Source organism: Jaculus jaculus, chromosome 5 (genome assembly GCF_020740685.1).
Source record: "Jaculus jaculus isolate mJacJac1 chromosome 5, mJacJac1.mat.Y.cur, whole genome shotgun sequence".
NCBI classification, from domain to species: domain Eukaryota; kingdom Metazoa; phylum Chordata; class Mammalia; order Rodentia; family Dipodidae; genus Jaculus; species Jaculus jaculus.
The window spans coordinates 3,355,086-3,382,806 of NC_059106.1; the positions used below are offsets into that span (position 1 = coordinate 3,355,086).

Here is a 27,721-nt window from a genome sequence, read left to right on the forward strand (position 1 = left end):
TCGCCGTGAGTTCAAGGCCACCCTGAAACTACATAGTAAATTTCAGGTCAGCCTGGGCTTCAGTGAGACCCCACCTCAAAAAAACAAAAAAATAAATTAAAAAAATATATAAAATAAATTTGAGGCCAGCCTGCACACCTGAGAACTGAAACCAAAATAAAATAAAATGTTATTCCTCTAATCACTAAACATAGTTATCCAAGTTATTAGTGTTGACCACGTGACAACCCCTCCCCACCATAACTTCCGGCAAACTTTAAAGGAAATCTTCAGTATTTTCATGCTCTAAATATAGACTCAGAAGCCATGAGAGAAAACAATGCACATGTGGAGCAGCAACGGCTCTGTGTGGAGCAGAGGAGTATGCTGTGCTGTGGCAAAGTCACTTCCTATCAACAGAAGCTCCTGGAGACAGAAACAGGCCGACTCCACTCCCAGGAAGCCAGTTACAGCTACAGCCCAGCACCTTGGAGGACTCCCTGGACTCCAGGAGCTGTGTGTGGACAGCCACCCAAACATGCTCTTCAGGGAGTGGCCCTCCCCCCAAACACATTTCCCCGGCAACCAACGGGGTGCTTCTTAAAGGGGTGTGTGTGTGTGTGTGTGTGTGTGTGTGTGTGTGTGTGTGTGTGTTGTCGGTTATGTAACTTTGAGTCATAGGAAGAGAAAAATGGGGTCTGTATATAAGGAATTTTTCTTTTTTTTAATTTTTTTTTTTTTTACGAGGAATTTTTCTGAAGAAAGACTGTATAGCAGGGAATTTTCCTATAGAAAGTCTGGTTTTCCTTTACTTGAAAACCTGAAGCAGAAGTCACACTTCTGTTTTGGAATGAGAAAAGCAGTATGTTTTGGCTTTTGGCTTTAAATGCACCAGGTACCTTGGGCAAGTCACTAGAGCCTTGCTGAATGAATGTTCTGGCAAACTTGCCTCTGCATATGACAGTCAGTGAGACCTGGGTTCAGCTCAAACTCTTTCAACAGCTAGAGCTGAGCCCACGGCCACTCCACACCCTGCCTGATAGCCTTGGGAAAGTGCTGGTGACAGGGAGGGACATGAAACGGTGGGCTGACAACATCCAGAACACTCACAGTCTCTACAGCATCCTTACCACAGCCCCTCTGACAGAATGAAAGGCATCTGCACCCGGTGGGGCTTTTCCCTTGAAACAAAGTCTCATTTATCAGGCTGGCCTCCAAATACCCATGTACCTGAGGATAATCTTGAACTTCTGGCTTCCTGCCTCCACCTCCCAAGTACTGGGATTGAAGGTCTGTACCACCACACCCAATTTATGCCTTGCTGGGGATCAAACCAAAGGTTTTTTGCATGCTGGGTAAATACTCTCCCAAATGAGGTACATGCCCAGCCCCACAGAGGGACTTTTAAAATGAAAAACAAAATAAAATATATAGGCCTAGAGAAATGGCTTCATGATTAAGGGTCTTGCCTGCAAAGCCAAAGGGGCCAGGTTCTATTCCCCAGTACCCACACAAAGCCATCAGATGCACAAGGTGATGCATGCATCTGGAGTTCATTTGCATTGGCTAGAGGCCCTGGCATGCTCTCTCCCTCTCTCTCTTTCTCTCTATCACACTCTCTCTCTCTCTCTCTCTCTCTCTCAAATAAATATTTCGTTAATTTTTTAAAAAAGAAAATAAAGTATATAGTATTATAGAGGAAATCAATTATATTTAATTACCAAAATTTTTCATCTTTTTTTTTCTCTCTTGGTATTAGGGATCCAACTCAGAGCCTTACATATGCCAGGCAAGCATTCTGCCCAGCTGAGCGACATCCCCAACTAAAATGTGTTTTTTTAATTGTGATATATACATGTGTTTGTTTATTAACACATTAAGTATTACTGTCTAGCAGCAAGCTTCACAGGAACAACATTTAAAGTGGTGATAAGTCCTGATATTCCAAGATAGCTGCTGTCAAGTGATAAGAAAATACTGGAGACAGGCTAGGGAGATGGCTCTGTGGCTGACGATGCTTACTTGAGAATACTGGATCTGTCTTGGTGACAAAGTTACAAGTAACATTCATACTACCACAATTTGCAGGCCACCATTCAAAAGTGAAGGGCTTACAAAATTCTGGCTGGAGGTTCGTTAAATACAGGTGTGATGGTTTCCAGTGGGACACTCCGCAGCCTTGCAAAGTGAGGCAGATAAGGGCAGCAGGCCCGCAGGGGCAGGGCACGGGCAGGCGGAGAGCGCCGAGGAGGCGCACGGAGAGGGCCAGCGGGCAGAAATGCTTCCTTTCTTCGTTCTTTCTTTTTTTTTTTGTATTTTGTTTTTCTAGGTAGGGTTTCACACTAGCCCTAGCTCAGGCTGACCTGGAATTCACTATGTAGTCTCAGGGTGGCCTCGAACTCACAGTGATCCTCCTACCTCTGCCTCCCAAGTGTTGGGATTAAAGGCGTGCGCCACCACGCCCAGCCAGAAATGCTTTCGACCTGGGCTCCATGCAACAGAGCGTGCGTGAGAAGAAGCCCACAGTATACACACAGGAAAGGTGGGTGCTATGTAAATGACCTATACGGGTCAGGAGACTCAAAGCCAATGCTTTCTTTTTTAATTTTTGTTTATTTTTATTTGAAGGCCAATGCTTTTGAGGGTGGTTTTTTCCTAGCTCATGAGCACACTCCAGTGACTTTCTCTTTCTTAGTAAATATTCCTGTCCCAAATTACATCTTCATCCTGGGACAAGAGAACCTGGAAACTTCAGTAGGTGCCCTCTGAACTCAGACTAACACCACTTTAAATTACTCGAGAGGAGACTGGGGAGAAGGTTCAAAATGTAAAGTGTTGGCCTTGCAAGCATAAGGAGCGAGCCTGATCCCCAAAACCCACATAAAAAAGCCAGATATGGTAGTGGGCACCTGTATTCCCAATATTGGCGAGGTGGAAACAAGAGGATCCCCGGGGTTCACTGACCAGCCTGTCCAACCTAACTGGTAAGGGCCAGGTTCAGTGAGAGACCCTGCCTCAAAAAGAAATGGAAGGCATTCCTGAGGATGACGTCTAAGGTTATCTCCTGACCTCCACAACACACACACACACACACACACACACACACACACACACACACACACACTGCCCGGGAGGACATCCTCTAGTGTTGAAAAACCTACCTTTCTTGGGAGGTCTCTCAGCTCTTACCTCAACCTTCATGCTACAATGAAAGCTCATGTACTTTGGTTCCAATCTCACTGCCAATAAATGAACAGATCAGTGGCCTCTTTTCTTCCGGCATTTCAAATGCTAAAGACATATCCTGATCATTCTAGAATCTTTTCAGCCCCAGCTCTTGCCCATCAATCCCATGCACCGTGCAGCATAAATAGCAACGTTGTCTTTTTCTTGACAGGCATAGAAAATGTCTACACCAAAGGAGGAATATGGCCTTTAAGGGCCCAATTAGGTCTGAGTACGAAAGAGAAAAAAATTCCAAAATCATTTCAACCACAAAAGTCCATGATTTAATGTCTCTAAAGTGTGTTATGTTCAGAAATAACGCCACTCCAATATAGAAATGTGCCAATATGGTTGCCAGAGAGGTGTTCTTAAAGAAGTCAGGATCAGTGTCTCTCTGCTTCTTCCACTAATGGACTCCATTATATCACAAAAAAGGCACCACTGGAATCTAATGAAAAAATAACCAGCATGCAAATGGAATTTGTGTCCATCTTAATTCCAATTAGTTTCCAATAGAAAGCCTTATTTAAATTAAAAGGTGGGGGAGGCATATTACTACTTATAATGAAACACTTCAGGACTGCTTGAAAAGTTTCCTAGCCAGCCCATCAGACGTAATGTGAAATAAAAGCTGCGATGCCGGGTCTGAGGAGACAGAAAGGTGAGGAAGGTGCGAGAAGAGGGGCAGGGCCACTTCTGTCAGATGTGACGCTGTCTCCCCACGACGGGCACCAGGAGAACTCAGGGTCACTTGAACGGCACTTGTCAAATGGAGGACCTCAGCTGACAGACAGGGTATGAATCTGGCCGGGTACAGAGGTCAGCAAAGGGACCAGCTTCTTCGGAACCAGAGAATACAGAGAGTAGGCAGGCCTTGCAGACCAGCTCGTCTTTGTAACCCTGCTCACATCAGCCACGACAGCGTGAAAGTAGGGTATACAGAAACAATTAGGTTCTAATACAACTTTGTGAACAAATGAGTAGTTGGTCAGAGTCTGCTGAGCCCTGACCAGCAAGTTTTTGGGTTTACTTTCTTTTTTTTTTTTTAATTTTGGGGGGGGGTAGAATTGGCACACCAGGGCCTCTGCCACTGCAAATGTACTCCAGACACTTGTGCCATGTAGTGGACTTGTGTGACCTTGCGCTTGCCTCACCTTTGTGCATCTGGCTAATGTGGGATCTGCAGAGTCAAACATGGGTCCTTAGGCTTCACAGGTAAGCAAGCGCCTTAACTGCTAAGCCATCTCTCCAGCCCTTTTTTGGGGTTTTCAAGGCAGGGTCTCACTCTAGTACAAGCTGACCTATAATTCACTCTGTAGTCTCAGGGTGGCCTTGAGCTCACAGTGATCCTCCTACCTCTGCCTCCCACATGCTGGGATTAAAAGTATGTACCACCATGTCCAGCAAAATATTTATTTATTTGAGAGACAGAGAGGGAAAGAGAGAGAATGGACAAACCAGGGCCTCTAGCCACTGCAAACGAACTCCAGATGTATGTGCCACCTTGTGCATCTAGCTTTACATGGATACTGGGCAATCAAACCTGGGTCCTTTGGCTTTGCAAACAAATGCTTTAACCACTAAGCACCTCTCCAGCCCTGAGCAGCAGTTTTAAGCCAATAAAATAGAAAAGAATAAAATAAATATGTCAAAGCACATCACAGGTTTTTTCTTTCTTTTTTTTTTTTTTTGTTTTTTTTTTTTTCAAGGTAGAATCGCCTAGGCTGTCCTGGAACTCACTCTGTAGCTCCAGGCTAGCCTCAAACTTACAGTGATCCTCCTAGCTCTGCCTCTTGAGTGCTGGGATTAAAGGTCTGTAACAACAGGCCTGACAACCATTACCTGTCTTAGTGAGCCTGCTATCACTATCCATGTGAGCCTGGTCTAACTCTTGGATCTCTCAGTGGGAGCTCACCGACTCCTACACAAACCTGTAACAATATGAGCTACACATCTGTTACATGAAGCAAATGTCCCCAGAACTCAGCGGCTAAAAGCAGCCTTGCACGTGTGCAGGTCAGCTGGGTGGTTCCAATGACCTACGCCAATGACACGCTCTACTGTGAACAGAGGAAGGTACGGAAGGCTAGCTGGCCTAGAATGGAATCACCTGGCACAACCTGGCTCATCCCATTGGGCTAGTCTGGACATGTTCTGTGGTGGCACCAGGGCTCTGAGACAACAAATGTAGTTGTGAAAAAGGCAATCAAAAACTCACAGGCACTCTTTAAAAGTTCTTTATAAAATAAAATAGATTTTTTGTAGGGAAAAAAAAGGTTTGTGTTGGCTCACAGACTCAAGGGTATAGCTCCATGATGGCAGGGGAAACCATGGCATGAGCAGAGGATGGGCATCACCCCCTGGCCAACATCAGATCGACAACAGCAACAGGAGAGTGTACCCAGTAAAATAGATTTTAAAAAAATGGGCTGGAGATATGGCTTAGTGGTTATGGCATTTGCCTATAAAGCCTAAGGACCCAGGTTCAATGGCCCAGTACCCACATAAGCCAGATGCACAAAGGGCGCATGCGTCTGGGGTTCGTATACAGTGGCTAGAGGCCCTGGTGCGCCCGTTCTCTCTCTCTCTCTACCAGCCTCTCTCTCTCTCTCTCTCTCCTAATTAATAAGTAAAATAAAATTTAAAATAAAAATAAGTTGTTTATACACAGCATTTGCTAACATCCCACTGGCCAAAACAAGCCACACACAAGTGAAAGAGCCAACAATGGGTTCACGGAGGCCATTAACGGAGCCTCTTGTGCCATCCCCTACCACAGACAGCACCTACTGCTTATTGCCAACCTGGCAGAAGCAGAGGTTTGACACTATTTTAGGATTTTCCATTACTATATCTCATTCTGTTTTTCCCTGACCACTTGTGTTGTAGGGTCACAGCCTGGGCCCTGGCATCCTAATAACCTGGGCTCAGCCACCCACCCTCCAATGACAGAAACAAGCTGTACTGAAAAGCAGGAAAAGATAGAGCCATTGTCTCCATGGTCTGATAATTACAGGGAAGGTCACAAGTGTATCTCTGCAATATCTTCATTCCTGCCAGAACAGTTATGCTGGCAAGGCAGGAAAGCAGAGTGGTAAGAACACAGGCTCTTGTGCCATGGCTTGGCCACATCTGATACATGACCCTGGACAAGTTCCCTTCAGCCTCAGTTTCCTCACTGTAATACCTGTGCTGCCAGCATACACACAACATGTGTGTGTTTTTCCTTCGCTCAGTGTCTGACCCTAGCAAAGCTCTTATGTGCTTGGCAAAGAGCTGGTGTGAATCTGTTTTAAAAGATAGGACAAGGAACTAGGTACATTTCCTGCCGTGGCAAAATTCCTTTACTTTTGAAAAAACAATACAGTGATATTTCATAAATAGAGGAATTTTTCCTTCCAAAGAATTATGAGAACTGTGGAAAATAGGGAAATGGCCCTAAAAGATGTTCTGATCTTAATTTTGATCTTAATTCCTGGACTCCTATGGCTATGTTACCTTAGCCGGCAGATTTGATTACATTAAAGACCTTGAGATAGGGATGATCCTGGATTATCCCAGTTGGTATTCCCCAATCCATGGATCCCAGAACCAGTTGGTCTAACCTAATCCTCCAAGCAAAGAATGATTCCCAACCCCGTTCAGAGAACCAGCCAGGCAGCAGAAGGAAAAGAACGCACTTCCATGTGGCTGGTATCAGAGAGGAGGACACAAGTTCACCCTCGGGATGCTGGCAGCTGCTAGAAGCTAGCACAGACAAAGAAAAGGATTCTCCACAGAGCCCCAAGAAGGAAGGGACACCATGTTCTTAGCAGAAACCTCCATCCCTCCCTCAACACACACAGAGGGTTAGAACTGAGAGGACTGGCTGTTTCAACAGAGCTGACAGTGACCGTCATAGTTCCGACGAAAGCTGACAGTAAGGAAACAAAAAAAGTCACCTCAAAGCCAGTGGACTGGTAAGAATAATTCTGGAAGTTGGAGAACATTAACCAGGCATAGCATCAAATCTGGAAAACGGCTGGGTTCTGGTTATACAAGCAGTTCAGGAAAAATAAAGTGTGGCAGAAACAGCAACTATGAAACTGGACAGAATACAGTAAAATCACCCTCCTCAGCATTGTCTTTTTATTTTTATTTATTTAATTTTTTGTTTTGTTTTGTTTTTTGAGGTAGGGTCTCACTCTAGCTCAAGGTGACCTGAAAATCACTATGTAGTCTCAGGGTGGCCTTGAACTTAAGGCGATCCTCCTACCTCTGCCTCACCATGCCTGGCTTAGCATTGTCTTTTTTAAATTGTTTTCTTATTCTGGGTTTTTCTTGTTTGTTTGGTTGGTTGGTTTTTCAAAACAGGGTCTCACATTAGCTCAGACTGACCCAGAATTCACTGTGTAGTCTCAGGATGGCCTCAAACTCACAGTGATCCTACCTCTGCCTCTTGAGTGCTGGGATTAAAGGCGTGCACCACCACACCCAGTTTATTCTTTTTTGTGTGTGCATGTGTGTGTGCATTTGTGTGTGCATTTGTGTGGGTGCATGTTCATGTGTGTGTGCACATGCATGTGAAAGCCAGGGGACAATGGACCAGATGAGTTAGACAGTGAGCTGCAGGGATCCTCCTGCCTCGCTCAGCGGCCCTGGCACTGAGATTAGAGGTGCACACCCATATCCTGATGATTAAGAGGCAAGGCAAACACTTTACTGCCATCTGCCCAAACCCTCTTTCTAGCTTCTTTTTTGCCTAAGGTTTAAGTTAATTTGATTAGATTAAGAGAAGGAAAGAGATTAAGTGCAGAGAGTTCCCACCCATGAGAAGGCAGGAGTGGGGAAAGTCACTCTTGGAATATGCCTTAGTGTGTGTCTTGTATCAGGTCTTACTTGGTGCTTGGGCCTTTTCAGAGTTCTGGTTTCTAATCAATCTGGACTCTTAGACATTTTAGCGATTGTAATTAGCAGTTATAATTCATGGATTCATGAAGGTCAACGAGGTGGGACTCCTGTGTGTCTGTGTGTGTGCGTGTGTGTGTGTGTGTGTGTGTGCACACACGTGCACACACACGCCACTAGGTGTCATTACCTTTGTGGTCATATGATCTGCAATAATGAGAATGAGGGCTGAAGAGATGGCTTAGAAGTTAAGGTGCTTGCCTGAATAGTCAAGGGACCCAGGTTCCATTCCCCAAGACTCACATAAGCCAAATGTACAAGGTGGTGCACGCATCTGGACTTCGCTTGCAGGGCTGGAGGCCCTGGTGTGCCCATTCTCTCTATCTGCTTCTTTTTTTTTCTCTCTCTCTCTAATAAATAAATTAAATTAAATATTTTTAAAACTGAGCATAAGAAGAGCTGAGGCCGGGCCTGCAGTGTTCATCAGTTACGTGAGGTGTCTAGGGAGCACCTGTGCAGGAGCTGCACTAACAGAGCTGCTCCCAGCAGTCCCTGCTTACGGAAGCTGTCAGGACTTGATCCTTGGAAAGGCTTGATACCTGGAGGCAGTGCTGGGGAGATGGTTCAGTCAGTCAAGTGTCTGCTATGCAAGCATGAGGACCTGAGTTCAAGTCCAGTATCCACATAAAAATGCCAGGCATGGGCTGAGGAGATGGTTCAATGGTTACTTGCTAGCAAAACCTGAGAGCCTGGGTTTGATTCCCGAGTAGCCACATAAAGCCCGATGCACAAAGCGGTAGGCACATGCATCTGGAGTGCTTTGCAGTGGCCAGAGGCCTGGGCATGTTCTTTTTCTTTCTATATCTTTCTCTTCCTTACAAATAAATAAAATACATATTTTTAAGTGCCATTTTTTGGGGGGAGGGGTTTGAGGTAGGGTCTCACTCTGGTCCAGACTGACCTGGAATTCACTATGTAGTCTCAGGGTGGCCTTGAACTCACAACGATCCTCCTACCTCTGCCTCCCGAGTGCTGGGATTAAAGACGTGCACCACCATGCCCAGCCCTTTAAATGCCATTTTTTAAAGGCATGATGGCGCACACTAGTAATCCCAGTGGCAAGAGGAAACAAGTGGATCTCTGGGGCTCACTGGCCATCCTACCCAGTGAGTTTCAGGCAAATGGGAGACCCTGTCTCAAAAGACAGTGAACTGCACCTGAGGAACACCGTAGCACCCAAAGTTGTCCTCTGGCCTATACACATACACAAGTGTGAACACACAAGTACATCCCCCACACACGTGGACATACACATACACAAAACTAGAACAATGGGTGTGCTGAACCATACACTGCAGATGTTGAGAGACACGTCACTTGTCAGTAAGAAATGAGATCCCAGAGCACAGAGCTGGCCGGCTGCAGACGCCTGGCCTTTGGGCGTCAGAGTTCATTCACTAGTCACGCTGGCAGATCTTGTGACTAGCATGCTACTCCACACCAGGCAGGGAGCTGCAGTCTGTGCCTACAAGAGCTCCAACTCCCTTCTGAGTATTTCATAGGACCACCAGGCAAACTTTATATATATATTTGCAATCAAAGAGAGAAAGGTGGGAGAATAGGCACGCCAGGGCCTCTACCCACTGTAAACCAACTCCAGAAGCATGCGCCGCCTTATGCATCTGGCTTATGTGGGTACTGGGAAATCAAATCTAGGTCTTTAGGCTTCACAGGCAAGTGCCTGAACTGCTAAGCCATCCTTCCAGCCCAAACACTTTTTTAACAAGTTTAGGCAAGTCATGTGGTGGTGCATATGCCTGTAAGCTCAGCACTGGGGAGGCAGAGACAGGAGAACTGCCACAAGTTCAAGGCCATCCTGGTCGGTATGAGTTCCAGGCCAGCTAGGATGATGAGACCATCTGCATGTGCAACACAAGACTTGCCCAGCATGCACAAAGCACTGGCTTCAAACCCCAGCACCAAATTAACTAGGTATGGTGATGCAGATCTGTGATCCCAGAACCTGGGAGGCAGAGTCAAGAGGATCAAAAGGTCAAGGTCATCCTCCATGATAGAGCATATTCAAGACCCTGTCTCAAAAAAAAGTCTAAGCAAAAACAAAAACAAAAACTTGCCCTTGCTGACGTTCGTAAACATTAGAATTGCAATGTGGGAGGCTAAATCTTTAAAAGAGAAATGAGGGTATTTACCCAAATGAATTACAACTGCGCACAGTGACACACAGTGAGGACTGCCCACTGAGCAATGTGTCTTTATGCCTGGCAAGCATGACAGGTACGAGCAAATACAGAGACCAGAGAAGGACGTGACTTGGTAGAGACTGAATGTCCACAGAAGGAGGCAGGAAGTCCATCCAGATGAACAGGCAGGCTCCGCTGGGCTTGCAAAGGTCGTAGACAGGCCTGTGGACACGTCATGATTGGCGTGTGCCATCCCCTCTGAGCAGAGACCTGCTCTAAAGAATTATAGGCAAGGGGGTGACAGAAGCAGAACACACAGAAGTACCCAGCCAGATTCTGAAGGAAAAAGGTCCACGAGCAGGCAGCACCGGTGTTCCCCAAACATGACGCAAGGGAGAGAACTGGTCATTTAGAAAACTCCTCATCAGCATGAATGCTAGTAAATATTTTTTTTAATCAGAGCTGAAAATAACAGATGGCTTTTTTAAAAAAGCAGCTGCAAGAAGTCCGACATCCAACTCCCAGATCCAGTCAGTGCAGCATTTTCACCGGGAGGCAGAGGAAGGCCTGGGAACAGGATGTGGCTTGGCTTGTGGCAGTGTCAACATCTACCCACGTTCCCCAGGTTGCCTGGCCACTGAACCACAGAATTCTGTGGGCCTAGTCATCTTCTGCTCTGTGGATCTGAACGCCCTGGGGGGGCGGGGAACAGCTCCAACAGAGGGTAGTAGATTATGTCTAGGACCAAGACTTTTCATTTTTTTGCATGTATGTGTGAATGCATGTTCATACATGTGTGTGCATGTGTGTACACGCATGTGGAGACCAGAGGTCAACATTAGGGGTCTTCCTCAACCACTCTCTACCTTATTTTATTGAGACAGAGTCTCTCACTGAAGCCAGAGGTCACGGCTTGGCTAGCCAGTTTGCCTCCAGGATCCACCTGTCTCCACCTCCCACATGTCACCACACGTGGCTTTTAGGTGGATGCCAAGGATCCAAACACAGGATCTGAACTCAGTTCCTCACAATTGTGTAGCAAGTGCCTAATTGACAGAGCCACCTCTGCATCCAAAGGCTCTGGCTCTCTAAACAAATGAAGACGGTGATGGTAAAACACTGGTTCTAAGACATGCACTGCACTGTTTGACTAAAGGGAGCCTACAAGGGCAAAAAAAGCGTGACTGCCCTCTCAATCTTTTTTTACTCAGTAAGAGACTTTTATTTAACTTCTCTTTTCTCCTCTCCTCTGCAGATGGGCCGGATCAGATAGCATGAGGACCCAATGGCCTTTGGAGCTCATTGAACACCTCTTGCTTTCTATCATGGGAACAAGACCCAAGCCAGGCTTCACCAAGGATGCCTACAAATCTATGATCCCAGCACCTTACAAGGATCCCGAGTTCAAAGCCAGCCTGAGCCACATGCCAAGGCCTAGTCTCAAAATCACAAACAGAACTGGTGTGCACCTGTACTCTCAGCTACTTGAAAAACTGAGGCAGGCATATCACTTGAGCCTAGGAGTTCAAGGCCAGCCTGGGCAATACAGTAAGACATGACCCGCCCCCATCTCAACAAAGAAAAGACTGAGGCTCCAAGTATCTTTATAAGTGTGTGGCCCTAGCAAGCCCACACTTTACACCCCTGAGCATCTTGGGACAGTTCACGAGGCAGCAATCTTTGGAATTAGGAAGAGGCAAGTGCCTGATGTGATCCTGGTGCATGACTGGACAGAAGAAACAGACATGTGCTCCCAGAGGTGCCGAGCCAGTGGGAGAACTGGTGGAGGACCCGCAGCTGAAGAACAGCTTCAGTAACTACGCTGTCCCACACTGAAGGATGACTTGTGACTTCCCAGGCAATCTCTACTGGACTGGTAAGCAGGGGCCCTGACACATGTGCCCCATCATCCCATGCTCCCAAAGACTGAGGGCCCAGGAGCCCCAAGAAAACAAAGGGGGAATTGCCATGAAACACAGAACCCAGCCAGACTGTAGTTTGGGTTTTTTTTTGGGGGGGGTGGTTAAAAATATTTTATTCTTATTTATTTGGCAGAGAAAGGGTGAGGGAGAAAGAAAGAATGGGCATGCCAGGGCCTCCAGCCACTGCAAAATGAACTCCAGACATGTGTGCCCCCTTGTGCACCTGGCTAACGTGGGTCCCGGGGAATTGAACCCAAGTCTTTGCAGACAAATGCCTTAACTGCTAAGCCATCCCTCCAGCCCTGTATTTTGTTTTTTGAGACAGGATCTGACATAGCCCAGGCTGGCCTCAAACTTGCTGTGTAGCCAAGGATAACCCTGAACTCCTTATTCGGTGGGGGAGAGATGGTTTCAAGGTAGGGTTTCATTCTAGCCCAGGCTGGCCTGGAACTCACTCTGTATGCCCAGGCTGGCCTGGACCTCAAGGAGATCCTCCTACCTCTGCCTCCCAAGGGCTAGGATTAAAGGTTTATGCCAGCACACAGTTCAGGCTGACCCTGAACTCCTGATCCTACCACCTCCACCCACCTTCAGAGTGTGATGGTTACAGATGTGCACCACCACTCCCAGCTGAGGTGGTCCCAGGGGTCAAACCCAGGGCTGTGTGCCTGCTGCGTGCCAGTGGAGCTCTACCCTCTCTCTGTAACCCTAGACGGTTCTCTCTTTATTTTTGGTGTATGTAATACATGTGTAGATACATGTGTCAGGTGCACGGGAGCACATGCAAAAGCCAGAGGAACACGGTGGGTGCCCTCCTGTGTCATGCGTCCTCCGTCTTTGCCTGAGACAAAGACTCTCTCTAAACCTGGGGCTCCCCATTTGTGCCATTAGACTAGCTGACCAGTGAGCCCTAGAGACCTTCCTGTCTTGGCCCTCCTCAGCACTGAGGTTACAGGGAATGCAGCCATGCCTGGCTTTTTATGGGAGTACTGGGAGTGATAAAACTTAGGACCTCATGTTTGTGTAGCAAACATTTACCTACTGAGCCACCTTCCTAGCGCCCTCTCCTCTATATTGTTAAGCTGTCAAATCTAACAGGTGACCACGCAAAGGAACACAGGTGGCTCCACTTGTCCCAGGGGGACTGGGAGGGACCTGAGCCACACCCAAATGCTCTCCATACATGGGGGGGTGTGCCCACTTGATGGCTCCAGGAAGGCACAGATGCCAAATGACCACACACTTCCTGGAACCTTTCTTAAACAAAGCAGGCACACATCTGCTGTGGACTGTTGTCTCATGAGACCAAGACACAGAAGTCAGGCACGGCTCAGCCACTGCTGCCTGCCGGGGAAACTGAGAAAACGCTGTGCGCTGTACTTCGTGACCCACAGGGGTCTGCCTGCAGTCCTTACTAAGACCCCTCAGGACATGAGTGGGAAAGGTGTGTCCTGCCCCACACAGGACACCTCATGGCTAGGCATGATCCAGGTAGCATGGGCCTCGGGTTTGAATCCGCACACTACTGTTTGTCTTGACAAAGCAGATTTCGTGAAGTCCTATGCTCATAAACTGGAAATAATGCTAGCATCTGCCTTAGGGCTCTAGGTAAGACATGAAAAAGACCAAAAAAAAAAAAAAAAACCACCTTATGAAATAAAATCAGTTAAGGAACATATTGTTTTTGGCTGTGTACGGTGGCATATACCTTTATGGGGGGGGAGAAAGAGGGGCTCCAGCCACCGCAATGCAACCTTGTGCGCATGTGCAACCCTGCACTTGCATCACCTGTGCATCTGGCTTACGTGGGACCTGGAGAGTCAAACATGGGTCCTTAGCCTTCACAGGCAAGTGCCTTAGCCACTACACAAATTTCTCCAGCCCTGGAACATAATCTTTGCTCATGATTCCCATTTTCTTGCCCACCTGTTTTTGGCATGACCCACCACAACACACATTCACTGTAGCAATCACTCAAACAGAACACTTTTACAGGGTAGCAATGCCCCAAACTACCTGAGTAGAAGTTTTCTTTAGAAGCCTACAAAAGGTATCTTACATCTGCACAGCACGACAAGGTCTGTAAGCGCTCTCTGTGTTCAGCTCCAGCCCCGAGGAATATACGCACTCCTTCACAGGCCAGACACAGAAAGCACACAGTCGGGAGCCAGGCGGGGTGACACACACCTTTAATCCCAGCACTCTGGAGGCAGAGGTAGAGGGATCCCTGTAAATTCAAGGCCACCCTGAGACTACATGGTGAATTCCAGGTCAGCCTGGGCTAGAGTGAGACCCTACCTGTAGGGATGGATTATAGTTAAAGTATTTGCCTGAAAAGTCAAATGACCTTGGTTCAATTCCCCAGGACCCACTTAAGCCAGATGCACAAAGTGGCACATACGTCTGGAGGTCTGGAGTTCGTTTGTACAGGCTGGAGGCCCTAGTGCGCCCATATTCTTTCTTTCTCTCTCCCTCTGCCTCCCTCCCTTCCCCCCCCCCTTCTCTTTCTCTTTGCAAATAAATAAAGTTTTTTTTTAAAAAAAAAAAAAAAAGAAAGACCAGAGAAGCAAGTAAGGATTTCTTTCAGTGCTGAGGACTGAACCCCGGGCCTCGTGCAGGACAACTTGGGAAGTTGGTCTTCACCCTGTACCTCATTTGAGGCTGGGCTCTGCCCATCCCCACCCCAGCTTCAGGAATCTTCCTGTCTCAGCTCCCTTTGTGCCTGAGGCCTTACAGAGATGCCTGTTACAGCTTTCAGATTTGGGCTTTTTATGTGGGTTCCGGGGATCTGAATTCAGATACACTTGCCTGGCAAGCACTTTACTCACTAAGCCATCTCCTTAGCCTCAACTCTTTTGGTTTTTGGTTTGTTTGTTTGTTTTTTTAATGTTTGCTTGTCTTTAGATAGTCTCACTACATACCCCGGGCTGGCCTAAAACTTGCAACGATCCTCCTGTCTCTGGAGTGCTAAGAATACAGGCCTGTTAGCATCATGCCCCGGCTCAGCTAAAATAACTCAGGTGAGGAACAGAGTACTGGGGCAACAGCCCACTCCCAAGTCCATGGCAGTGGGGTGGGGAGGTGAATGCTCTGGCTTCTAGAACCACCACCCCACCAGGAAGTACAACCATGAACTTACACGGGCCTGGCAGCAGAGGTGATGAAGTGACAAGGACAAGACAGTGGCTCCCTCAAACACCATGGCATGTACCCTTTGCCGGTCTAGACTGTTGAGGCTAGAGAGTCCCAAGAGGAAGGCTCTCTCTCATGCCACAAGGCTGGGTTTACACGAGAAAGCTGTGGGGTTCTGAAAAAAGAAAAACAATTCCTCTGACCCCTCACAGGCATACACCCTGCCTGCCAGTACCAAGACACAGAGGATGTATTTAACCATGGCAATGACGAAAACTAAAATAAAGCAGTCCAAATGGTCAAACACACAGCGCCAGTACCCTTCTCCCAGCTGACTACAGGGTCACAGTATCAAGGCCCCTGGGACCTGCCTTGGCAGCCATCCAAAGGCTGTTCGTTTCCATTAACACACTGTATGAGAAGGTCAGATACATTCAAAAGAGAGAAGGTCATCCCGAGGGAGGACGTCTTCATCCCCAGTACCAGCTCTGGCCACAGCTCGGGTGGAGCTAGGTAAATGCTCAGTACCCCTGTAGACAGTGGTGTCGCACCAGTGCTGGGTTAGTGATACAAACACACGTCAAACGATATTATTTAGATGGAACCCTTACAAGCTGAGCAGGGTGGCATATGCCAGTAATCCCAGCTCTTGAAAGGTGGAGGCAGTAGTAACAGGAATTCAAGGCAGCCTGGACTACAAAGTGTTTCAGGCCACCCTGGGTTGCATGAGACACTATCTCAAATAAATAAGTAAACAAATAAATAAAATAGAATCTTTACAAAACTTCACTCCGTTTCAAACACAACTCTCAAAGTACAGCCGTCTCCTGGCTATTAAGAGTGGCTCCACTTCAAAGCAATTAACTTTAAAGACAACCTGGTACAGCCTGCGCTGACAGGTTCCAAGTGCTTATTTACCTCCCACCCAAACCTCTCACCTGTCACCCTCATCACAAGTCTGCTCCCCACCCCCACACAAACTCATTCCTCCCTTTAAGTACGTGGATCCTGGAACTTACCCAAAATACTCATCATCTTGTTCTGCTGGCACCAGACCCTTCCTCCAACCTCAGGAATCACAACAGGAGCCCCAGAGACAAAGGTGGCCTCACCAGGTTCCCTGGGAGCCACTGTTAGTAGCAGCAGTGACACAGGGCCACTCCAAGGACCACCATCCGCCCCTCCCAGGATGGGATAAACAAGGGGGGCAAAGTCAGATGTGCTGGTGGGGAAGGGGTGAGGATACAGCTCGGCAGCAGCATGCTTGCCCAGTCACACATACCCAAGACCCTGGTTCCATTCCCAGCACTGAAGGAAAAAAAGATTCTCAGGAGAGCAAAAGTACTGATGAGGATGCAGGAGGATGGCCTCTCAAGAGACAGGGGGTACATTTCTCATCCCAGACCTTCTGAGGGCTGCCTGCACCACATTGCTCATCCTTTACCAAAATGTGCCTCTGTGGTGACTAGGACCCCAAAATACGGAACCCTAGGAAAGGTGTCAAATGTCACAGTGACAAGGAGAAATCCTGAGAGGAGGATCACAAAGGGATATTGGAATTTCAAGACTAGACACAAGAGGAGTTGATTCTTAACTGAGAAAGCTGAAGGGGGAAGGATGAAACCTGAATTTCCATGACTCCCTGAGGTCCCTACCCACTTCAGACCCTCCCCAGGACACTGTATGTACATCCATACTCACATGTTTCTTTATAAACACCGGCACGGACGAGTGACTAAGGAACACAGTACTCACATTTCCACACACAAAACACTTCAAACGTGTGCACTGTTGGAGGGAGCGGGCAATGGCTCAGGAGAAGAAGCATTTGCCACATAAACATGAAGACCTGAATTTGCAACCCCAGTGCCCAAAGAAATGCCAGGTGAGCAAGGAGCAGCCTGTAATCCCAGAGAGGCAGAAAGAAGGGATCCTCTAAGCGAGCTGGCTAGCGAACTAGGGGAACCAGCAAGTCCTGGGTTTAAGTGAGAGAACCTATCTCAGTAAATGCAGAAGAGGACAATCAAGGAGACATCTAGCATCAACCTCTGGCCTCCGTGCATGCCCATGCACACACATGTGCTTACACATATAAAACACGCATGCATACACACATACATATATATTCAAAAAAGAAGTCCCCATGGAAATTGCTCTGCAGTGGCCATACAAGAGACCCACAGTTGTACACACATTCAAAGTTAGAGAGAGCCAGCACCTCCCAGACCTGACACCGCAGCTCACCTCAAAAACTAACTGGACAGCCAATTGGGTAGGTGCAGACCCTGCAAAGCTCCAAGCCAGAACTGCAGAGCCCCTTCCCCTAGTAACCCGTAACTGAGTCCCAAGTGCCCAGAATGAGGAAGGCAGGCTGGGCCAGTGAAGACACCAGTAGGGCCACAGACCCACAGACGTCCGTCCCCTCAGCACAGCGACTTCCTTCCCCTCTTCTCCGCCCCTAAAAAGAAACACTCTTCTCCTTCCTCTCTTCCCTGGCCTCCATTTCCAGGGCTTCTCCCCTCATGAAGACCTGAAGACCTGAAGACCGCACAGACACTAAGCTGGTAACACAATGAAAACAAAGTCTCCAGAAAGGGAGCTTTGCCTGAACCTCTCTCAGCCCTGAATAGCAACAAAATAATTTCTAAGCGAAAAGAGAGGAGAGGGATTCATAAAGGAAGATTTGAGGGAACTTGCCCTTCAGGGGGAAAAAAACAGCTTTATGACTTTCTTGGATAAGCTCAGAGAGTGTGATTCTGTGGCAAGGTTCTAAATGCAAGGACAGCCTGCAGGCAGGGGTCCTTCGGATCCTAACAATGAAGGGGGGGGGGGGCGTGGGACTCAGTTAATGACTTGCTGTGCACTTCATTCTAATTAGAACCTAATTAGATCTGACCTCTGATCAAGGTACGCAACAGTGCTGGAAATCCCACACAAACCTCCCAACTTCACAGCCCAGAAATGCCCATCCTTCCCTATCTGGGCCAAATATCTGCAAACAGTGGACCGGGGCCTGGCAGTCGGAGCCAACACTACTGGGCCTCGGATACGGACGTGGACGTGTCGGAAAACCGCACGCACCGCCCGCGTCCCCGCAACCCCGAAGATAGCGGCTGGTGCTCCAGGCGCCCGCTGGACAATGCAAGCGCCACCCCTTCCCTCTTCCCCGCCAGGGCTTCGAAGTCACCGCTTTGTGCGCGACGCGGCGGTGCGCGCGGGGGTCCCCGGGCTCACACACCCCTTTCCACCCGGGCGGACGGCTACACCACCGGGCCTGTGGCCACACCGGCCGAGGAGAGCAGGAATGACATACATCCACGCCCCCCGCCGCCAGCCCAGGGGAGTGGCTTAACGAGCGCGGCCCCAGAAGCCCGGCCGAGGCAGGGGCGACGCGCCGGCACCGCGCCCCTCGCGCGCGCATTGCCGGCCCCCAACTTCGCGAGCCGGGAGCCGGGAGCGGGGAGCGGGCGCCCATCACCGGGCAGGAAGTTCCCAGCACCGCACTGAGCATGCTCTCCCGGACTGCGCGTGGGCTCGGCCCTGCCATCCCGCATCCCCGCCAGGCGCACCAGCCGGATCGCGGATCTCCGGGCGGTCCCCGAGAGGGACTAGGGACCCGCGGGGACCTCCACCATCTCCCAGCCTGGAGAGCTGGCGCGCCTCACCCCACGTCCCCTGGGGATCGGGGCCACCCTCCTCCAGGCTCCTTCCCCGCCGGTCCGTGGCCGAGCCCGCCCTGCGCGCCCGGGTCCCCAAGTCCCCACCCGGCCCCAAGCCCGCAGCCGGACCCCTACCGGCACCTCCGCAGTCTGAGGGTCCAGACACTGTCCCCCACCGGCGCCACCTCCCCAGGACAGCTCCTCAGGCGCGGCGGAACACGGGGGTACCCGTGGAAGGAGGCTGCGCCCCCGGATCCCGCCGAGGATCCACCCGCGCAGCTCGGGCGCAGCGGGTGTTCGGGCCCCGGGTGCCGGCTCCCGGCCAACCCGCGCCCCGCGCGCCCTCCGCGGTCCCCTCGGCGCGCATCTCCCCGCGGGGACGGCGCCCCGCACGCAGCTCTCACCTCCGGGCGCAGCCGCCGCTGCCGCCGGGCTCCACTCCAGCCCGTGGATCCCCGGGTGCAGCCGGCCCGCCGGCGGGGTCGCGGCGCCCCGAGCCTGCCGCGCGGCCCCTGGGCTGGATCGCGCCCGGGCCGCCGCCGCGGGAGCCGCAGGGCCGCCGGCGCGCGGGCCTCGGTAGGGACGGTCTGCAAACTCCCAGCCCCGGCGGAGCCGCGCGGCGCGTCCACGGCCGGCCCAGGCGCAAGCCCAAACGTCTCTCCCGGGCCGGGGAGGGAGAGGCTGCCGGGCCGGGGGAGTTCGTCCGCGATTCCTTCCAGCCGTCTGCGACTCGACCTCCCCAACTTCACTCCGCCGCGGAGCTCTAGGCCCCGGCAAGGCAGGGATTCCGGCCAGGGACGTTTGGCAAACTCCCCGCCTTCCCCGGCCCAGCGCGCAGCCAATTCGCAACGCCCAGCTTCGCAGGGACCGTCTGCAAACTCTCAACCCCGTGCTGAGGATGGCTCTCGGGCTCCCACTGCAGCACTACGGGAACACCCGCGAGCTACCCTGACGGACTCTGGGCCATAAATAATGTTCTAGCAAGGTCTGGGGCGGGGTGCAATTACTGATGTGCCTTCGGAGGCATCTTCCAGAGTGGCAGAGCCCAGGTCTATTCCAGACAAGGGCCTTCCAGCAGTCAGGCCAGTGAAAACAACACTGTGAGGGATCAACTAGTTAGGGGTTCAGACAACTTTAATAAACACCTTGAGGCCCAGTTACCTCCTCTGCAGAATACATGAAGCAGCTGGAGTTTGTGATACTTGGTTTGTGACTCTGAATTCAGCCGATTTCTCTTTGAGAATAAATACTGTAAAGATGAAATGTACTGGTGTGTGTGTGTGTGTGTGTGAGAGAGAGAGAGAGAGAGAGGGAGAGAGAGAGAGAGAAAGAGAGAGGGAGGAAGGAAGGAGAGAGAGAGAGAGAGAGAGAGAGAGAAGTGTTTGGCAGTAGCTAGCACACAGTAGGAACACAAAACATAAATTCACTTGCTTTTACTGCCCTTGCCCCTGTCATTTTATAAACACTCTAGACTTGGATGGCTGAGAATTGCACAGTTGTAAATTCGAAAAGAAATAAGACATATCCCATGCCCTGAAGATATCTTATTGAACACTAACTGGCATGAAATACTAAATCCAACCCACCCTCCAGAGAGAATGCCATACTATCACATTGCAAAGCGGTACAGATAGTTAAGTTGTGTCCACAATGGAAGCGAGCTGACTGGTGAATTCATAACAAGTTCAGAAGACATGGTTTGAAAGTCCAGCTAGTTCCGTCTTCTAGCCAGGCATGACCTCAGGTTACACGGGGTCTCTCTAACCCTGCTTCACAGCTCCCCCTGGGTTCTTCATTTTTGAGCTATGACTCCCTCATCTACTGTCCACCCTTCCAACACGAGAATTTAAAATCATGGAAATTTTTAACTCTGGAAATAACTTAGTTTGCCTCATTTTGTCAGCCAGCCCTTAAGGTCACACAGATGGTTACAAGTGTCTGCTGGACATTGGTAGAATATACCTCTTGCACAGAACAAACTGAGGATCTAGACACCTGAGGCCAGTCCTACCTTTAATGTCTACCTGGAGGAAATAGCAGGATGGCTTTCTGACCAGATGAACCTCAAAGGAGCAATCACTTGGATTCTTCACTGTCAGAAATGGTCCTGGCATGCCCAAAGACAACGAGGAAACCTGCCTGGGCAGAATGACTTCTCTGCATAAGAAAAGGAATGTTCTGAGGCATGTATTTCTCTCAGACCCTAGGAGGAAAATAATGTCTCCAGCTCTCTTCATATACCAGAAGGGAAATAGAAGAATGGTGACATCTGGCGGCCAGGGCTCTGTGTGCTGGATATGGATCTTACAGATTCTAATCATAATAGATTAGCTTGGAAGCCAAGTTCCCTTGGGTGGTTACTAACTGTACAGCCAGGTTCCATAAAGATTTCTGAAAGACATCAGTCATTTGGACTTTATACTCCCTTTACCTCCAAAGGTGTCTACACGGAGTTATTTCAGTTTTTAACAAAAAGCCTGTATATATCTTAAGAAATAAAGTATAAGGGTATACATTCATATGTGTACTCATAGACATGAATTCTTTGTTCTACTTATTCTACTTATCTGTATAAATAAAAGGCTTACAATGTCTTTGTAGAAATTAATACCTCCCCGACTGTTTTCCCCCAGGCAAGATTACAGTTTACTACGCTAACAATTGCAATGATAGTTTCTTATAGAAAAATGCACAGTAGAATGGAGTTGTATATTTCATGTCTATTCCTTGAGACAGGGCTTCTTGCTGAACCTACAGCTCATTAATGTGTTGAGACTAATTGGCTGGCCAGCCACAGGGATCCTCCTGCCTCTGCCTCCCCAATGCTGGGATTACAGGGACATACCACCATGGCTGGCATTTTTATGTCTACTCTGGGGATCTGAACTCAGGTCCTCATACTTGCATGGCAAATATTTTACCCACTAAGCGATCTCCCCAGTCTCTGAAATTCGGGGTTTTAATAATGAAAACCTCCATGGCTGATGGTTAAGGCCACCTACAAGGTCCTTACCAGCATTTCATCACTTGTGAACAATGTTAGGATAGAAAGAAAGATGCTTAGATTATTTTACATGAACATCACAGTGGCTGTAGGTATTGCTAAGTCTGCTCTGACTGTATTGTTCCACATCTGCCCACAGATGCCCAGGTGCATACATTACATAATTGCTCAGTTGCCAGCATAGAAAACACATCTCTGTCCACATGATCAGTTCCATCATTTCCCAGTATCTCTATGTGAACTCTGTATACATATGTGCATATTCCATATTTGTGTTACATATACTGCTAATTTATATAGACAATATACTTCTGATGTCCTTGGAGAAATTAATACTTCATAACACTGCATGAGGTGGCACTTACGTCAGCTTTTATAGACTTAGAAAAGGTGGGGCTGGAAAGATGGCTCAGCTGTTAAGGTACTTGCCTACTAAACCTAATGACATGGGTTAAACCTGATGACAGGTTCAATTCCCCAGTACCCATGTAAAGCCAAATGCACAAAATGGCACATATATATGGAGTTCATTTTCAGTGGCTGGAGTGCTCACTGTCTATGTGTTTCTTTTCTCTCTGCCTGTTTCTGCTGAAAGAAGAAAGAAAAAAGGAAGGGAGGAAGGCAGGGAAGGAGAGAGAAAAGAAGCGGAGAAAGAGGTAGATAGTATGCCTCCCAATAAACACTGGATCAGAAATGAGCCTGACTGGGAAGCCCAGAACCTTTTACAGCACTGTGCTACTCACTCCAGACAACCAGGAGGAGGAAATGGAAGCCAAGGCAGAAGCTGTAAAGAATGCATGGGAAGCCAGGCATGGGGGCACATGCCTGTAATCCTAGCACTCAGGAGGAAGAGGTAGGTGGATCGCTGAGAATTCAAGGTCACCCTGAGACTATATAGTGAGTTCCAGGTCAGCCTGGACTAGTGTGAGACCCTACCTCAAAAAAAAAATTTTTAAAAAAAGAATGCATGGGAAGCCAGGAGTACTTGCTGGTGACTCCAGCACAAGCTGGAGGGTAAAGAACTCAAGACCATTCTGGTCATATAGAGTTCCAGGCCAGCCTGAGATACATGAGACAGTCTCAGAAATAAATGACTAGATAGATAAACAAATAAATAAAACAAAAAGGAATCATGAAATAATAAAGAGAAGTTTGTTTTTGTTTTTGTTCTTGTGGCAGTCTCACTCTAGCCCAGGCTGTCCTGGCACTTACTCTGTAGTCCCAGGTTAGCCTCGAACTCACAGCAATCCTCCTAGCTCTGCCTCCTAAGTGCTGAAGTTCAAGGCGTGTGCCTCCATACTTGGCTTTAAAGAGAATTCTTAAGGTACTATACATAAATAATATATCTTGACATATTCAAATTATGTGTAAATTATAAGCAACAAATTAAATGAAATTATCTTTCTAAAACTTATAAAGTTGTGTCCCTTGTGGTTCAGTCTTGATTGTTTTCTCTTCTTCTTTTTTTATATTTATTTATTTGAGAGAGAGAGAATGGGCACACCAGGGCTTCTAGCCACTGCAAATGAACTCGAGATGTATGTGCCACCTTGGGCATCTGGATTACGTGGCTACTGGGAAATCAAGCCTGGGTCCTTAGGCTATTCAGGCAAATGCCTTAACCACTAAGCCCTTGGGTTTTTTGTTGTTGTTTTTGTTTTTTTGTTTTGTTTTGTTTTTCCTGCAAGAACCAGGCCTATCTTCCTGGCCGGGGCAATTATCTACTATGTCCTCACGGTCGAAGGACCTCTGAGGGCTCAGGGATTTGCCAGCAGCAGTGCCCAGTGAGGGATCTGCGTATGCTGATGCACACTGGAATGCTGATAATGCTCTCACCTTACTGGTCTGTGGCATGGCTTCAAGAACTGCATGCCTCTGAGGCTAATGCTCTACCTTTCTTTTAAAATAAATTCACTTCTCCCCAAATTAGTCCAACTAAGTTTCTGTTGTTTCCAGTCCAGTAGCTGGATGAAAACAGACATTAAAATCAAGAGGTTCAGGTCCCTGAGAAGCCAAAGAAACTGGAGATGGGTTACCTGGGTTCAGAGTTGAAAACCCAGTGGGTTTAAGGGTTTTTGAGCAGCAGGGCTATAGCTCAATGGAATACCTCTTGCCTGGCATACACAAGGCCTTGGATTCAATTCTCCAGGACCAAAAAGAAAAACAAAATTAAGGGTTACTAATATAGGCAACCTGTGACATAGAGTGACAAAAATTTATTAAACTTGGGGCCAAGGTTGTAACTCAATGTTAAGAGTTAATACAAGGCTCTGGGTATAAGCACCACCAAAAAATGTAGGAAATTGGGCTGGGGCAATGGCTCAGTTGTTAAAGGTGCCTGCTGGGAAAAAAAAAAGTCACAAATTATAAACTGAATTCATCTAAACTAAAGCACCTCATCAAGTTTAGGGAGATTAAGAAGAAGCTGGACAAAGTCAAGGATGGTGGGAGAAAGGTGGCTGTGTTTTATGGAGTTGGACAGCCTGGGGGAAGAATGATGAGTAACAACACATGCTACCAAGAATATGGACCAAGGCCTTTAGTCCCAGCACTCGGGAGGCAGAGGTAGGAGCATCACCGTGAGTTGGAGGCCACCCTGAGACTACATAGGGAATTCCAGGACAACCTGGGCTAGAGTGAGACCCTACCTCAGAAAAAAAAAAAAAAAAGTAGGAGGATCTCCAGGGGTTTACAGCCACACTGAGACTACATAATCAATTCCAGGCCAGACTGGGGTAGAGCAAGACCCTACCTCTAAAAGCCAGAAGAAAAAAAAAAAAAAAGGAATATGGATGAAAGAGAGCTCTTATACACTGCTGGTAGGAATGTAAGCTAGGCCAGCCACTGTGGAAGTCAGTATAGAGGTTTCTCAGAAAAGTAAAAATAGATCTACCATATGACCCAGCTACATCATTCCTGGATATTTACCCAGAGGACATATCACAGAGGTACCTGCACATCAAAGTCTATTAAACACTCTACACAGTGGTTAAGTTATGCAACCCACCCAGCTATTCAGCAATAGAAGAATGGACAAGGAAAATATCACAATGGAATTTTTTGGCCATAAAGAAAAACAAAGTCATGTCATTTGAGGTAAAATGGATGCAATTGAACATAATCATATTAGGTGGAATGAAGTCAACCTCAGGAAAAGGTTCTTAGATTTTTATGTAGAAAAGCAAAATTATGTATGGATATATGACATTAAAGTAGAAATCAAACAGTCAATAAAGGGGATTAGTGGGAGAAGGGTCCTAAGAGGGAGGGTAGAGAGATATGAGGAGGAATATACTCAACATATATACTTGTATAGAAGCTAAAAATAAGTACCTAAGTTATAAAATAAAAAACAAAAATACAATGACATTCTCAATGTCCTGAGTTCTCAGGCCAAATACATAGAAACCATGGGTTTTCTATGACTTCTGAAACAAACGAACAGAAAAGCCTAACAAATTAAATGACAAAACTTATTTTTGCCAGCTGGAACCTAAGATACATGAAAACTAAAAAGAAAACTTGATACTGTGAGTTGCTGACTTACAAAGTAACCTGTATTAACACGTGGGAGATTTCACACCATTCACACACCACAGCCCCCACATGGGAGATTTTACACCCTCCACACACCACAGCCCCCACATGGGAGATTTCACACCCTCCACACACCACAGCCCCCACATGGGAGATTTCACACCCTTTACACACCACAGCTTCCACATGGGAGATTTCACACCCTTTACACACCACAGCCCCCACATGGGAGATTTCACACCCTTTACACACCACAGCCCCCACATGGGAGATTTCACACCCTCCACACACCACAGCTTCCACATGGGAGATGTCACACCCTTTACACACCACAGCCCCCACATGGGAGATTTCACACCCTCCACACACCCCAGCCCCCACATAGGAGATTTCACGCCCTCCACACACCACAGCCCCCACATGGGAGATTTCACACCCTCCACACACCCCAGCCCCCACATAGGAGATTTCACGCCCTCCACACACCACAGCCCCCACATAGGAGATTTCACACCCTCCACACACCCCAGCCCCCACATAGGAGATTTCACGCCCTCCACACACCACAGCCCCCACATGGGAGATTTCACGCCCTCCACACACCACAGCCCCCACATGGGAGATTTCACGCCCTCCACACACCACAGCCCCCACATGGGAGATTTCACGCCCTCCACACACCACAGCCCCCACATGGGAGATTTCACGCCCTTCACACACCACAGCCCCCACATGGGAGATTTCACGCCCTTCACACACCACAGCCCCCACATGGGAGATTTCACGCCCTCCACACACCACAGCACACACATGGGAGATTTCACACCCTTCACACACCACAGCGCACACATGGGAGATTTCACACCCTTCACACACCACAGCTTCCACATGGGAGATTTCACACCCTTCACACACCACAGCGCACACATGGGAGATTTCACACCCTTCACACACCACAGCTTCCACATGGGAGATTTCACACCCTCCACACACCACAGCCCCCACATGGGAGATTTCACACCCTCCACACACCACAGCCCCCACATGGGAGATTTCACACCCTCCACACACCACAGCCCCCACATGGGAGATTTCACACCCTTCACACACCACAGCTTCCACATGGGATATTTCACACCCTCCACACACCACAGCTTCCACATGGGAGATTTCACACCCTTCACACACCACAGCGCACACATGGGAGATTTCACACCCTCCACACACCACAGCCCCCACATGGGAGATTTCACACCCTTCAGACACCACAGCTTCCACATGGGAGATTTCACACCCTCCACACACCACAGCTTCCACATGGGAGATTTCACACCCTTCACTCACCACAGCCCCCACATTGGAGATTTCATGCCCTCCACACACCACAGCCCCCACATGGGAGATTTCACACCCTCCACACACCACAGCCCCTACATGGGAGATTTCACACCCTCCACACACCACAGCTTCCACATGGGAGATTTCACACCCTTCACTCACCACAGCCCCCACATTGGAGATTTCATGCCCTGCACACACCACAGTCCCCACATGGGAGATTTCACGCCCTGACACACCACAGCTTGCACATGGGAGATTTCACACACTCCATGGACACAGCAGTCCCACATGGGCCTCCTCGGCCAAGTGTAAGCAAGAATGACTTCCCGTCATGAGCTCACCTGAGAGTATTACCTTGCAACCTCACAGTGATACCAAGTCCTGTATCATTGTCTTTCCCTATGGAGTGAGATTCTAGCATGCCTCAAGAAGCCACTTCAAAAAGCAAACTGCAGAGCTGGAGTTGATCAAGCTTGAGGATGTGAGCCCATCCCTAGAATACATGTTAAAAAACAAAAGGCAAGTCAAAAGTGAACATGATGGTTCATACCTTTAGTACCAGTACTCAGGAGGGTAAGATAGGAGGGTCATGATGGCCAGTCTAGGAGTTAATTCCAGGTCAGCCTAGACTAGAATGAAATTCCACTTCAAAAAATTATGATTCCAGAACTCAGGAGGCAGAGGAAAGAGGATCACCATGAGTTCGGCCACCATGAGAATACAGACTGCATTCCAGAGCAGCCTGGGCTAGAGTGAAACCTTACCTCAAAAAATAAACAAAAGACTAATAAATAAAAATTAAAGAAAGCAAGGCATAGTGGTATCCCAGCGCTA

At 48.3% G+C, this 27,721-nt stretch overlaps 1 protein-coding gene across 1 annotated transcript in view; it reads right to left on the reverse strand.

The window, feature by feature from the left end:
* Mgat5 (alpha-1,6-mannosylglycoprotein 6-beta-N-acetylglucosaminyltransferase) overlaps nt 1-19,493 on the reverse strand; it is a 307,809-nt gene extending 288,316 nt beyond the window's left edge. Inside the window, exon 1 of the mRNA XM_045151121.1 lies at nt 19,410-19,493. The gene's annotated coding sequence lies outside the window, so the exon portion shown is untranslated. The remainder of the gene's footprint in view (nt 1-19,409) is intronic.
* Nucleotides 19,494-27,721: the final 8,228 nt, after the last annotated feature.